Consider the following 10365-nt stretch of genomic DNA (forward strand, 5'->3'; position numbering starts at 1 on the left):
TACTTCTGGCACCTTAGAGACTAACAAATTTATTAGAGCATAAGCTTTTGTGAGCTACAGCTCACTTCATCGGAGAATAAAAATAAATATAAAATATTTATATAACTATTAGAATATTTTTAACATATTACTAGAAAATTATTAGTTATCATTTAACACCTCAAATTGATTTCGGGGAATGAAAATCTAAAATAATATTGTTTCTGCACATATTCTAGCTGACAAATTTCTTTATTTACCACCGAATTTCAGTGTCTACTAGTTGTCAGATAACATTTGCATGTTATGGAGTTTAACAGTTTTTGCTATGGCTAGCATTTCACAGGATTAAAAAAAAAAATCACCTGCAAAGAATTAGGTAACAGAGTGTGAAAGGTCTCGGCCATTCAGGAAATACTTCCTACTGGATTTAATTAGAGATTAAAAATAAAAGGTTTTAGTTGCAAACTTCAAACATACAACAACATGACATTTATTGAATGCACTAGCATTTCAGCCATGGTGAAAAGAATAAAAAACAGTAGAACTAAGTTGCTTTCAATAAACTTTTCAAATATAGTTTTTATTCAAAATTAATTATAATTTTATAGAGAAAATCCATTTTACATCTGGATTTATTATGAAAGCCAAGTTACTTAAAGAAGAGCCTTTAAAATATGTACAAAACATTAAAGGCCCCAGTTCTGGCCCAAATGCCACTCACTTTAATATTACACGCATCCACATAAGCCACATTTTTAGGGTTCTCTCTGCATTTTATAGTGTATAAACTGAGCATGTTTTTTTTCTGACTCATGCCTTAAGAACTTATACAGATATTGGATTAGCTAAGTTTCTATCGCACTCAAATCGGGTGTTTTCCTTCTGTATCTCATTTAAGATGAGCAGTGTTGATAACACAGTATTAAATGTCAAATGAGCAAAAACAGTGTGCAACGTGAAAGAGTCTCTGCATTTAATTTAGATGGTTCCAGAGCAAGAAACGGGATGGAATGTCATTTTTTTTCCTTATGAGTCCGTTTTGATAAAATATCTTTAAAGCCATTAGGTCTTGGTCCTACAGTTAGGTCTTGCATCCTAATCACCTGGCAATTACCCATTTTTATCACTTATTCTGTGTCAACATTAGGTTAATCAGTGTTAAGTAATACAGTAAAACTATATCTATGCACATTTAATTCTCTAATTATGCAGAGCAGCATTAAACCTGTTCCCCTGTACTGTGTTTAATTTGTCTGCTTCAAAATAACCTATTAGTTGGGTTTTTTTTAATTCATGTCTTAAATTTGAGGCCCTTTACTTCTGCAAATGGATGCTGGTGATATATAAAAGGTCTCCTCTATGAGTAGGTAATGAGGCATCCAAAAATCTACAGTTAATTAAAAGTGCTGATTTTATCACATCATAATCCTCATCTTCAGATGCTGTATGTAATCAACTATTACAAATCAACTGTTATACACGAAAAGTTACATTGAAATGGTATCAGGCATCTGATTTAAACAGGCAAAGGGAAAGAAATCCATCTTTAACTTGAGTTAAGGTGTGTGCTATAGCACTACACCTTGTGTGATTTGCAAGATCAGTCACTTCTTTGAGTTTCCGCCTTAACTTCAGAAGTCTTGAGTTTTGTGGGTTGAAGAAGAGAAATAGAATTGTTTTGGAGATTCAGTTTCCTTAGTTTATGCTAGCATTAAAGAGAGATAAAATCCATGTTATGGAGGCATGAAAATATAACCTGTATCAACACTGAAAAGATACTTCCCAGGTTTTAAAGTGTTCACTTACTATTCACAGATTCTTATTAGACTATCACAGGCTTAGAGTAACTTGAGGCTTTATTTTTTAAACAAGAGTTTGAAATTGTTTGCTTTTAGCTTGTTGGATTTTTTTTAAATGGCCGGGGTGGACCCACATACTCATTTATACAGTATATAATATCAAAATCAGCAAGAACTTCACTCACTAACATCCACTTACAGCCAAGTTGGATAAAGAGAAACTGCAATTACAGTGAAATAGAATGAGCAATGGGGGGTTTTTTTCTCCACCACAGTGCAACAAGCAAATGGAAATTCTGGTTATAGTGACTCTATATTTATATATCTAAATTTGTTAGTCTCTAAGGTGCCACAAGTACTCCTTTTCTTTTTTCTATATTTATGAAGTATAGAATCCAGAGTGGGGTTAGTACATGATACAGGGACCTTACTTACAAGCTTATACAGGACACGGGTGTGAGTTAAGAAAGCAAGCGAAGTCACTGAGCATGTGCCCCAGCCAATTTTCCAACATTAATAAGTTGGCTGTGTAGAAAAAATACAAAGCAAGGAAAAATAATTGACTTTAAATTTTGCATTGAATAACACCTATGAAGCCCTAATTAATTTCAATATGGATTTCACAAATGCAACAGAGAGCATAATTTGTCCTCTTGAGTCATGAATTAAGCTAAGTCTTGTTTTGTAGTAAAGTGACACATGATACATTTACAATACTGAGCAATTTTCTTTCTTTTATTTCCCTGCTCTTGTGTTGCATATAAAAATAGCCAAATATACTTTTATCCCAAGGCAAAATGTGACTAATTATAGAATTACAGTTTAATGTGAGAAACTAGCCTTCTATAGACTCTGATTGAGGAGTTTTATGTTCTAGGAACCAGAGTTGGGTGGGTTTCCAGACCTCTCTATTTTTAAATGTCCAGCAATTAATCTGATGAACATTGTTACCCTTTTGTAAACAAACAAAAATCTACAGGACTATAGAGCACAGTATAAGATTAACTGTGCAGTGCAGAAGAGTGAGCACGTTACAGGATTTTTTAAAAGAAATTATATTAATAGGACAAGTTAATTGTAACACTTTTCAGTTATTATTTTTCATAGAATATACAGTTGAACTGCACTTTGTGGAAATATAAAGAATACAAGACATTGAACATGGAATAAATTAATTCTGAAAAAAACTGCCCCAACTATATATTTTTCTCAGAACAGAATATTTGCAGTTTTTTCAACTAAATTATTCAAAATATTTTTCATGTAATTCAACACTCCTTCATTTGTATTTATGTATGAATGTACATTCTTTTGAAGTGTTATCTAACAAAATGGCATTAGTTTACATTTCTTGCAAAATAACTGACATAATCCAAATGCCATTCCTTAAATCACAATTAGGTTTTAGTGTACTCCAATTTTCATAGGCATTGACAATAAATGGTGTGGATTCGATAATGCCACTATATCATTATTTCAAGTAAATCAGAAGATATCCACATGATATTTACTCTTTTAAATATAAAATTGGTTACATTTAAAAATAAAACTACAAGTATTGTATTTATATGAACAATTGCATTCTGATAACTGGAATTTAATATTGTTGAAATCCATAAATGGAAAATAAATACAAACAATTAAAAAAATCTAGTTTTCCAGGTTACACAAACTAATTAGCTACATACATCATAATTATTATTGTAACAACAGCTAGTCAGAAGCCTGACATTACATAGTATATGGTCCAATAAATAAGGATTTCATAACAAAACTAAAAATAAAGCTTGGGTCCAGATACAAATTAAACTATAAAGCATTATGTTAAATGCTTGAGAAATCTTCATGTTCATCTTTTAAATTCTAATTTAAAATCCAATAAAATAGGTGTCAGAAAATAAGGGAAACAAACTTGTTCAAATTTGGTGTTAAAAATAATTGAATTTGACAATTTTATGAAAGGATGTTTGAACTAACATAGCTACAAAAAATACAAATAAAAAAAGCAATGATTGGTATAGGCAAAATAGCTCTAACAGTCTGATTCACGCTTAATAAGTAGACACATTTGGCTTTTTTTCAAATTTAATATTTATGTTATGTATAATAAAATCTTGTATAATTTAAGGAAGCAAAAAACCAACAACCAAGAAACACAATTAATCTGCACATTACCTATGTCATATTAATTCAAACAAAGATGACTTTTAAATAAATCTGTCTATAGTCTGATGATTGCAAATGTATGTGATATAGAATGTGTCCTTTGCTTCTTAATTCTTACCTTACCACAACATAAGAATGAATACTTTTCATGTCATATTATTCAAAGTGTACAATTTCTTCTAAAGTCTGTGCCTTGCCCTGATTGCTGCTGTTGTCTGTATAATCTATAAATTAGCCTCTATTTGCAATAAATGCTGCCTTTTTGAATGTAGACTTTGTGCTAACTATGCCATAGGAAATGTACCATACTGATTGATTCAGCTTCAAAACACACCCCAGTAAAGAGAGATCCTGTTACACTGAGTAAGTGGTTAATCTAGCAAAAAAGAAACTTACATTTAAAAGTGTTGGCAGGGTCAAATCTTGAATGATAAAGAAAAGAGAGTTCATGCTGATAAGATTTTAAAATGTATTAAACAAACTGTTATGAAAATGATTTTGAGAAAATTCAACATTTTATTAAAAATGAAAAAATCAAACCCAAATTTCTGCATTTAAAAACTTGCAGAATACTAAAAGAAACCCACCCAAATACATACATTGATTCTTTAAATCAAAGCGTTTTGAAAACACTGGAAATTCACCCCACTTTTGAGGAAAATAGCTCGTTTTCATTCACTAAATACACAAGAGAAAAAACCAAAACACAGTATCAGCTATGTTTAATTTTATATTTGTTAACTACCAAAAGCACTATAACTTTTTTTAATACCCTGGTGCCCCCTTTTGGTCTGCATAGATCAAGGCATCTTTCCATTTTAAAAAATTATTAATAAAAATACATTAGTGCTTAACTTGTGAAGTCTTAATTTAGACTGTTGCTAGCTACTCCACCTGTTGTTATATCTCACAGTTACCAGCTACTGATCTATCCCATGTGAAAGCAAACAAAACTAGCAGCCTGAAGGTCAAAGGAAGCAATGTTTCCATTATAAAAATTGCCATAGTACAGAGTTTTGCTTTATACAGTTATCTTGATAGCTTTGATGGTAAATAAAATGACCCATTAATTACCTTTGCTACAGTACACTCAATGGGATAAAGCAGAGGCTTGTATTCAGTTGATAGCTTTCCCTTGCTATATTTATGCATGTAACACTGAGAGAAAAAAAGGTTCTTAAGTTGGTAGGAATGTTTGATTAGGTCCATAGTCTCTTGGCAGACAGCACGCCAATGTCACTGAGACATGCAAACTGAACATCTTGCTAAATGTGCATTTTAAAAAGTTTGATTTATATAGTTAGACAAATTTTTAAAAAATCTTTTCCTTATGACTTGCATATCGTAGAGCGAGTAATTATGCCATAGAAACAAGATCTTTCCACGTTCAACATCACTGTGTGAAGACGAGCTTATTTCCAGCAGGGATATTGAGTCCTGCCATCTGAAGGGCCAATCAAGTGTGAAGTACAGTATAGTTTTAGACTCAATTGAAAGGAAAAAGCTTGACTACTAGTTCATAGCATGACAACTTTCATGGATTAGCTCAGACCCTATTCTACTCCTTGAAAGGGTATCACAGCATGAAGACAGTTTTCAATGCACTAAACTTTAATAGCTGAGTGGGGGAGCCAAAGCTTCCTTTTGGTCTCTATAGAAACAGTATCACCAAAATTTGAGGCAAAATTAAGATTCTTGGGTTTCAGACCTGTATTTACCCTCCAAGGTCCCTATTCACAAAGAGTCTTCATCCTTTTTAAAAATTGCCAGTTTTTCCACTGTAAACTGAAGCAGGTTGAGCCTGATCAGTTAATTTTTAAACACCACAACACTGTATCCTGTTTTCCTGAGACCTTTCTAAACAAATGCAGGGTGAGCACCGTCCAGAAAGTAGGTGGAATCATCCCACAAGAAGATATTGGCAGTGTTTGTGGATATTTTGCTCCTATCCCAAGGGCTAGCCCAATAGGCACCCCCCTAGAAAGCATTAGCCAATATAATAGCCACTCTACCTCTATCCTAAAAAGAGACTTTCAGAGTTTCTTTAACCACTGGAGAGAGCCAGCGGTAGCATTTGCAGAACTTTCTGAAAAAAGAAAAGGAGTACTTGTGGCACCTTAGAGACTAACAAATTTGTTAGTCTCTAAGGTGCCACAAGTACTCCTTTTCTTTTTGCGAATACAGACTAACACGGCTGCTACCCTGAAACCAGTACTTTCTGAGTTACCTTGTTCCTCTCAGCACATTTCAGGGAGAATCTTGTTAGGAGAAAGGAGTGCTTAGACAACAGTCAATGGATTTAACTGCTAGAAACACAAGATCATATCCTACCCCTCATTCCTCAAGGGTCAATGGGAGTTTTACCTGATTAAAAAAATGCACCATAAGGCCCAATGACTGATCATTTTACCGTGCAGTTTTGCTTTTAAATAGAATAATTCTCTTTCTTATTAAACTAACTGCAGAAAATTCAGGTAAACCCATTCCATAAACCCTCCCCACCACAAATTCACTACAGAGAAATCCTAACCATTTCAGATTTAATTTCTTCCACACTGAGTTTACAGTGCAGATGAGCTTATGTGATTTGCTTAAACGCAGTAGGGCCAGAACAGACTACTACATAATACTTCATGTTAAAATTACACATGAGCATGATAAAGAAAACACTGGTATTTTTTGGTATCATTACATGCATTTTTTGTTTAGGATTTTTAAAATGTATTATTCTTAGCATGTGTGTGTGTGTGACTACATGTCAATAGACTATCCTTATATAGATACAGTTTACAGAAACCAAAACACTTGTAATTAAAACGCACTATAAAGGTGGAAGAAAAATGTTCATGGAAAGGGCAAAATAGGTGAGAGAATTTACACTATTTCATCTCATTCATACCACCCCTGCTCCTGTCTGCTTGGGATCACTGCAAAAGCTAATCAGCTTGATAGATCCAGCGGGAAATCCAGTGCATTTATTGATTTTATGATGAATAAGCTGAAATTGAATATTACTTTCATATACCCACGGCACATTTCCATGAGCTCTATTCAATGGAACTTTTACACCTGCTCTGGGGTACAGCTATGGTGATCTGGCTTCCTCTGCAAACTTGGCCTGGCCACAGATGCTTTCCCCCACCTCCCCCCACTCCTTTGCTGAGATCTGTGGGTGCCTCCTATGGAGAGCTGCTCAGGGTCTAGATTTCACTATAATAGTCCTCTCCTCCCTTTGTAGAGCACTAATCCTGATTCACCAGAGCCAGAATCTCTCCTTACATGGCCACAGAAGGGGCTTTTTTTTTTTTGGTTTTGAAGTTAATCCAGCTCCGAGCAGGGGTCTTGATGCAATGTCCCCTTAATCATAGGCATGCGGCACTGCACCGGCTGAGATTTTCAATGGGAGTCTGACAAACCAAATACTGAAATTTGACGTCCACTCCTGTTAAGTGCTGCTCCCTCTCTGCTCCTGCACTCCTCACCGTAGAGGATCTGGGTCCCTAATGTCCGTTTTAGCTTTCTGACAGGGTTTGCACTATGCATGTACATTGGGTGGCACCATGCCCACTTACGCCAGTTGCCACAGCCTAAAGCTGACAAGGGTCAAGCTTGCGAAAAAACACAGCACGGCACATCAGCTCCAGGAAGATTCTCCAGGCGGCGAGGAACACATGCTTCATTACTGAAGGATTGCATTTGTGGGATTTATAAGAATTATATAGGCAATGAGTGCTGCTCCCCTTTATTTAAGCTGCATCATAGCCCTATTCTGTACCCCATACTCCAGCAAAACTCCCACTGATATCAAAGGGAGTTCACCTCCATGTAAAACAGTGACAGAACCAACCTTGCAAAGGGTGACCAGATAGCAAATGTGAAAAATCAGGACAAGGGGTGAGTGGTAATAGGCACCTATATAAGACAAAGCCCCGAATATCACCTCATCACCCTATTTGCAACATTCTCACTCATATGATGAGGCAAGCAATTTCATTGGCTCCAGTGGGACTGCATGTATGACCAAAATACCACTTTATGATTTAGCGTAAAGTTCTGCAGGGCTGGGCTCCAAGTAAGGAGTGCTGGGAAATCTGCTCGTGGGGAAAGAAAGATACATGGCACCATGTTCACCCAGGACTGGCACAAGCCATTCTAAAGTCTATTTCTTTTTCTGCACACTAGAGAGAGCCAGAGTGCTGAAACTGGCATGTACCAGTCAGGTGACTTTCGTACCTGTCTTGTAAGGAAAATGCAGGAGAGGTGTGACACACAGCAAACAATGAGTTTGTTTGGCGTTTCCACACAGAACACCATACATCCTCGCTGAGGAGAATCTATCCAGATGGTTTCAGAAGAGAAGTTAAAGATTAGGGAGCTCTTCATACAAAGGTGGCCCCTATACCTAGGTGAAATGTTTACAAAATTGGCCAGTTTTCAAGAGATTAAAAAAAAGTTACCCTATGTGTGGGCGCAGAACATGTGCTTGGGACACCATGGTGATGAGTGGGGTTTCAAAACCTAACGAGGAAAGAATAACAGCATCACCAACATATACTAATTTGCCCAACTTGAGGGTGGTACCTTTATACAACATCATCACCTCAGATGCTGGCAGTACAAGAACACTGTTACAGCACTGTGTAACCTCTTGAGAGCTTAGTTGCTAACCTGCAGATGAGAGAAAAGGCACTTTTGGCCCCAGACTTTTGGACTTCGGTTCCATGCGATGGGAGCTCTTCAGAGTTACAAATGTTTCTGAGAGAAATAATTGCCCAACAATACATAGCCTTGGCAAGGCTAAGAGTAACCTCAACACTTGCTGTTCCTAAATGCACATACCAAAATGTCTCTAGTCAAAGCTAGTTATGATTAATCATGATACAGAGCTAGACGGAGGATTGGATCTGTCAAACAGCACATTTACCTTTAAGAACTTCTGTCTGCAGGGGCCTTGTTAGTGTGAGTTCTTATCTGAGTATATACACATAGCACTTTCCACGCATACTCAGTTCAGACATTAAAGCTATCATCCGTGCAGATGGGCATTGTGGGAGCTGGAGGCATGAGCCCTCATGTTCCACAACAGTTCAAGTGCAGTCACCATAGTAAGGAATGAAATTATAACCAGAGAAGGGAAACTTTTTCCCTCCTGAAAAAGGAGATTAAAATCCCTACAGTGCCAGCATCAACAAAATTGGATTTCTGATGAGTACGACTGTAAGCAGAAATTAGAAAGACATGATTATAGTTACACATTATTTCCTCTGCTGGTAAAACACTGTATACTTTGTCTTCTACTAGATACAACCCCTCTGGAGCTCCTACCTTATTAGAGCCCACTAATAACTCAGACTAATTACCTTTTTCTTTGTTTCAGAGTAGCAGCCGTGTTAATCTGTATTCGCAAAAAGAAAAGGAGTACTTGTGGCACCTTAGAGACTAACAAATTTATTTGAGCATAAGCTTTTCATCCGATGAAGTGAACTGTAGCTCACAAAAGCTTATGCTCAAATAAATTTGTTAGTCTCTAAGGTGCCACAAGTACTCCTTTTCTTTTTCTTTGTGTGGATCTTACACATTTATAGATATTTAAGGAATGGAATGATTTGTTATTTGATTTCTTTCAGACAGTTTATAGAAAGCAAAACAAAGCCATGGGATACAAGAATGTAGAAGGAATAGTACATTCTGTACATGTACGGTGAACACTTACTATTATATGCTCTTGAGCAATGGTAACCCTCTGCTGGACCAAATATTGTTTGAGGACTTTAAACCAGATCCTACGCTCACTGAAAGCAATGGGAGTCTTGCTGTTGTCTTCAATAGGAGCAGGAGCAGATCTCAAATAATGAATAAAGAGTACAGAGAGGGTATAATTCATCCAGTGACTGAATATATACTCAACTACATAATGTGATCAGAGTAGCTGGCCCTACACACCCTTTAGGATACCATGTTCTTTATGCAAGATTCTAGTGAGGAGGCAAATGACAATAGTTTCCAAAAGCTTGACTTTATTTGTCAGAAGCACGTGGGTGTTCTGCATAGGCACAACCTCCTAAACTTGCTCAGTCTGATTGTTTTACAAAGGGCTCAGACTCTAAAACACTGTGCACATGAGGGCAGGTGGGTGTGCTGAAAGCTCTATTTTTTGTTGGCTGCTGACAGAGAGGAACAAACAGACTCACTTTACTGATGATCCAGTTTAAAAACAAGCAGATCTGCACGCACACAGATTCTACAGGTGTTACCATGTTAGATGACGACATTTCAGAAGCTAGCTTCTTCCCAGGATGCCAAAGCATAAATGAGCAAAGCTGCCACATGGAAAGAGAAAGTCTCCCTCAATTTTGCATATCAGCTATCTGCTCAACACTGAGAAATCCACTCTATCCAAGGCTGGGTGATACTATTA

This window comes from Dermochelys coriacea, chromosome 9, assembly GCF_009764565.3.
Source record: "Dermochelys coriacea isolate rDerCor1 chromosome 9, rDerCor1.pri.v4, whole genome shotgun sequence".
In the NCBI taxonomy this organism is placed as follows: domain Eukaryota; kingdom Metazoa; phylum Chordata; order Testudines; family Dermochelyidae; genus Dermochelys; species Dermochelys coriacea.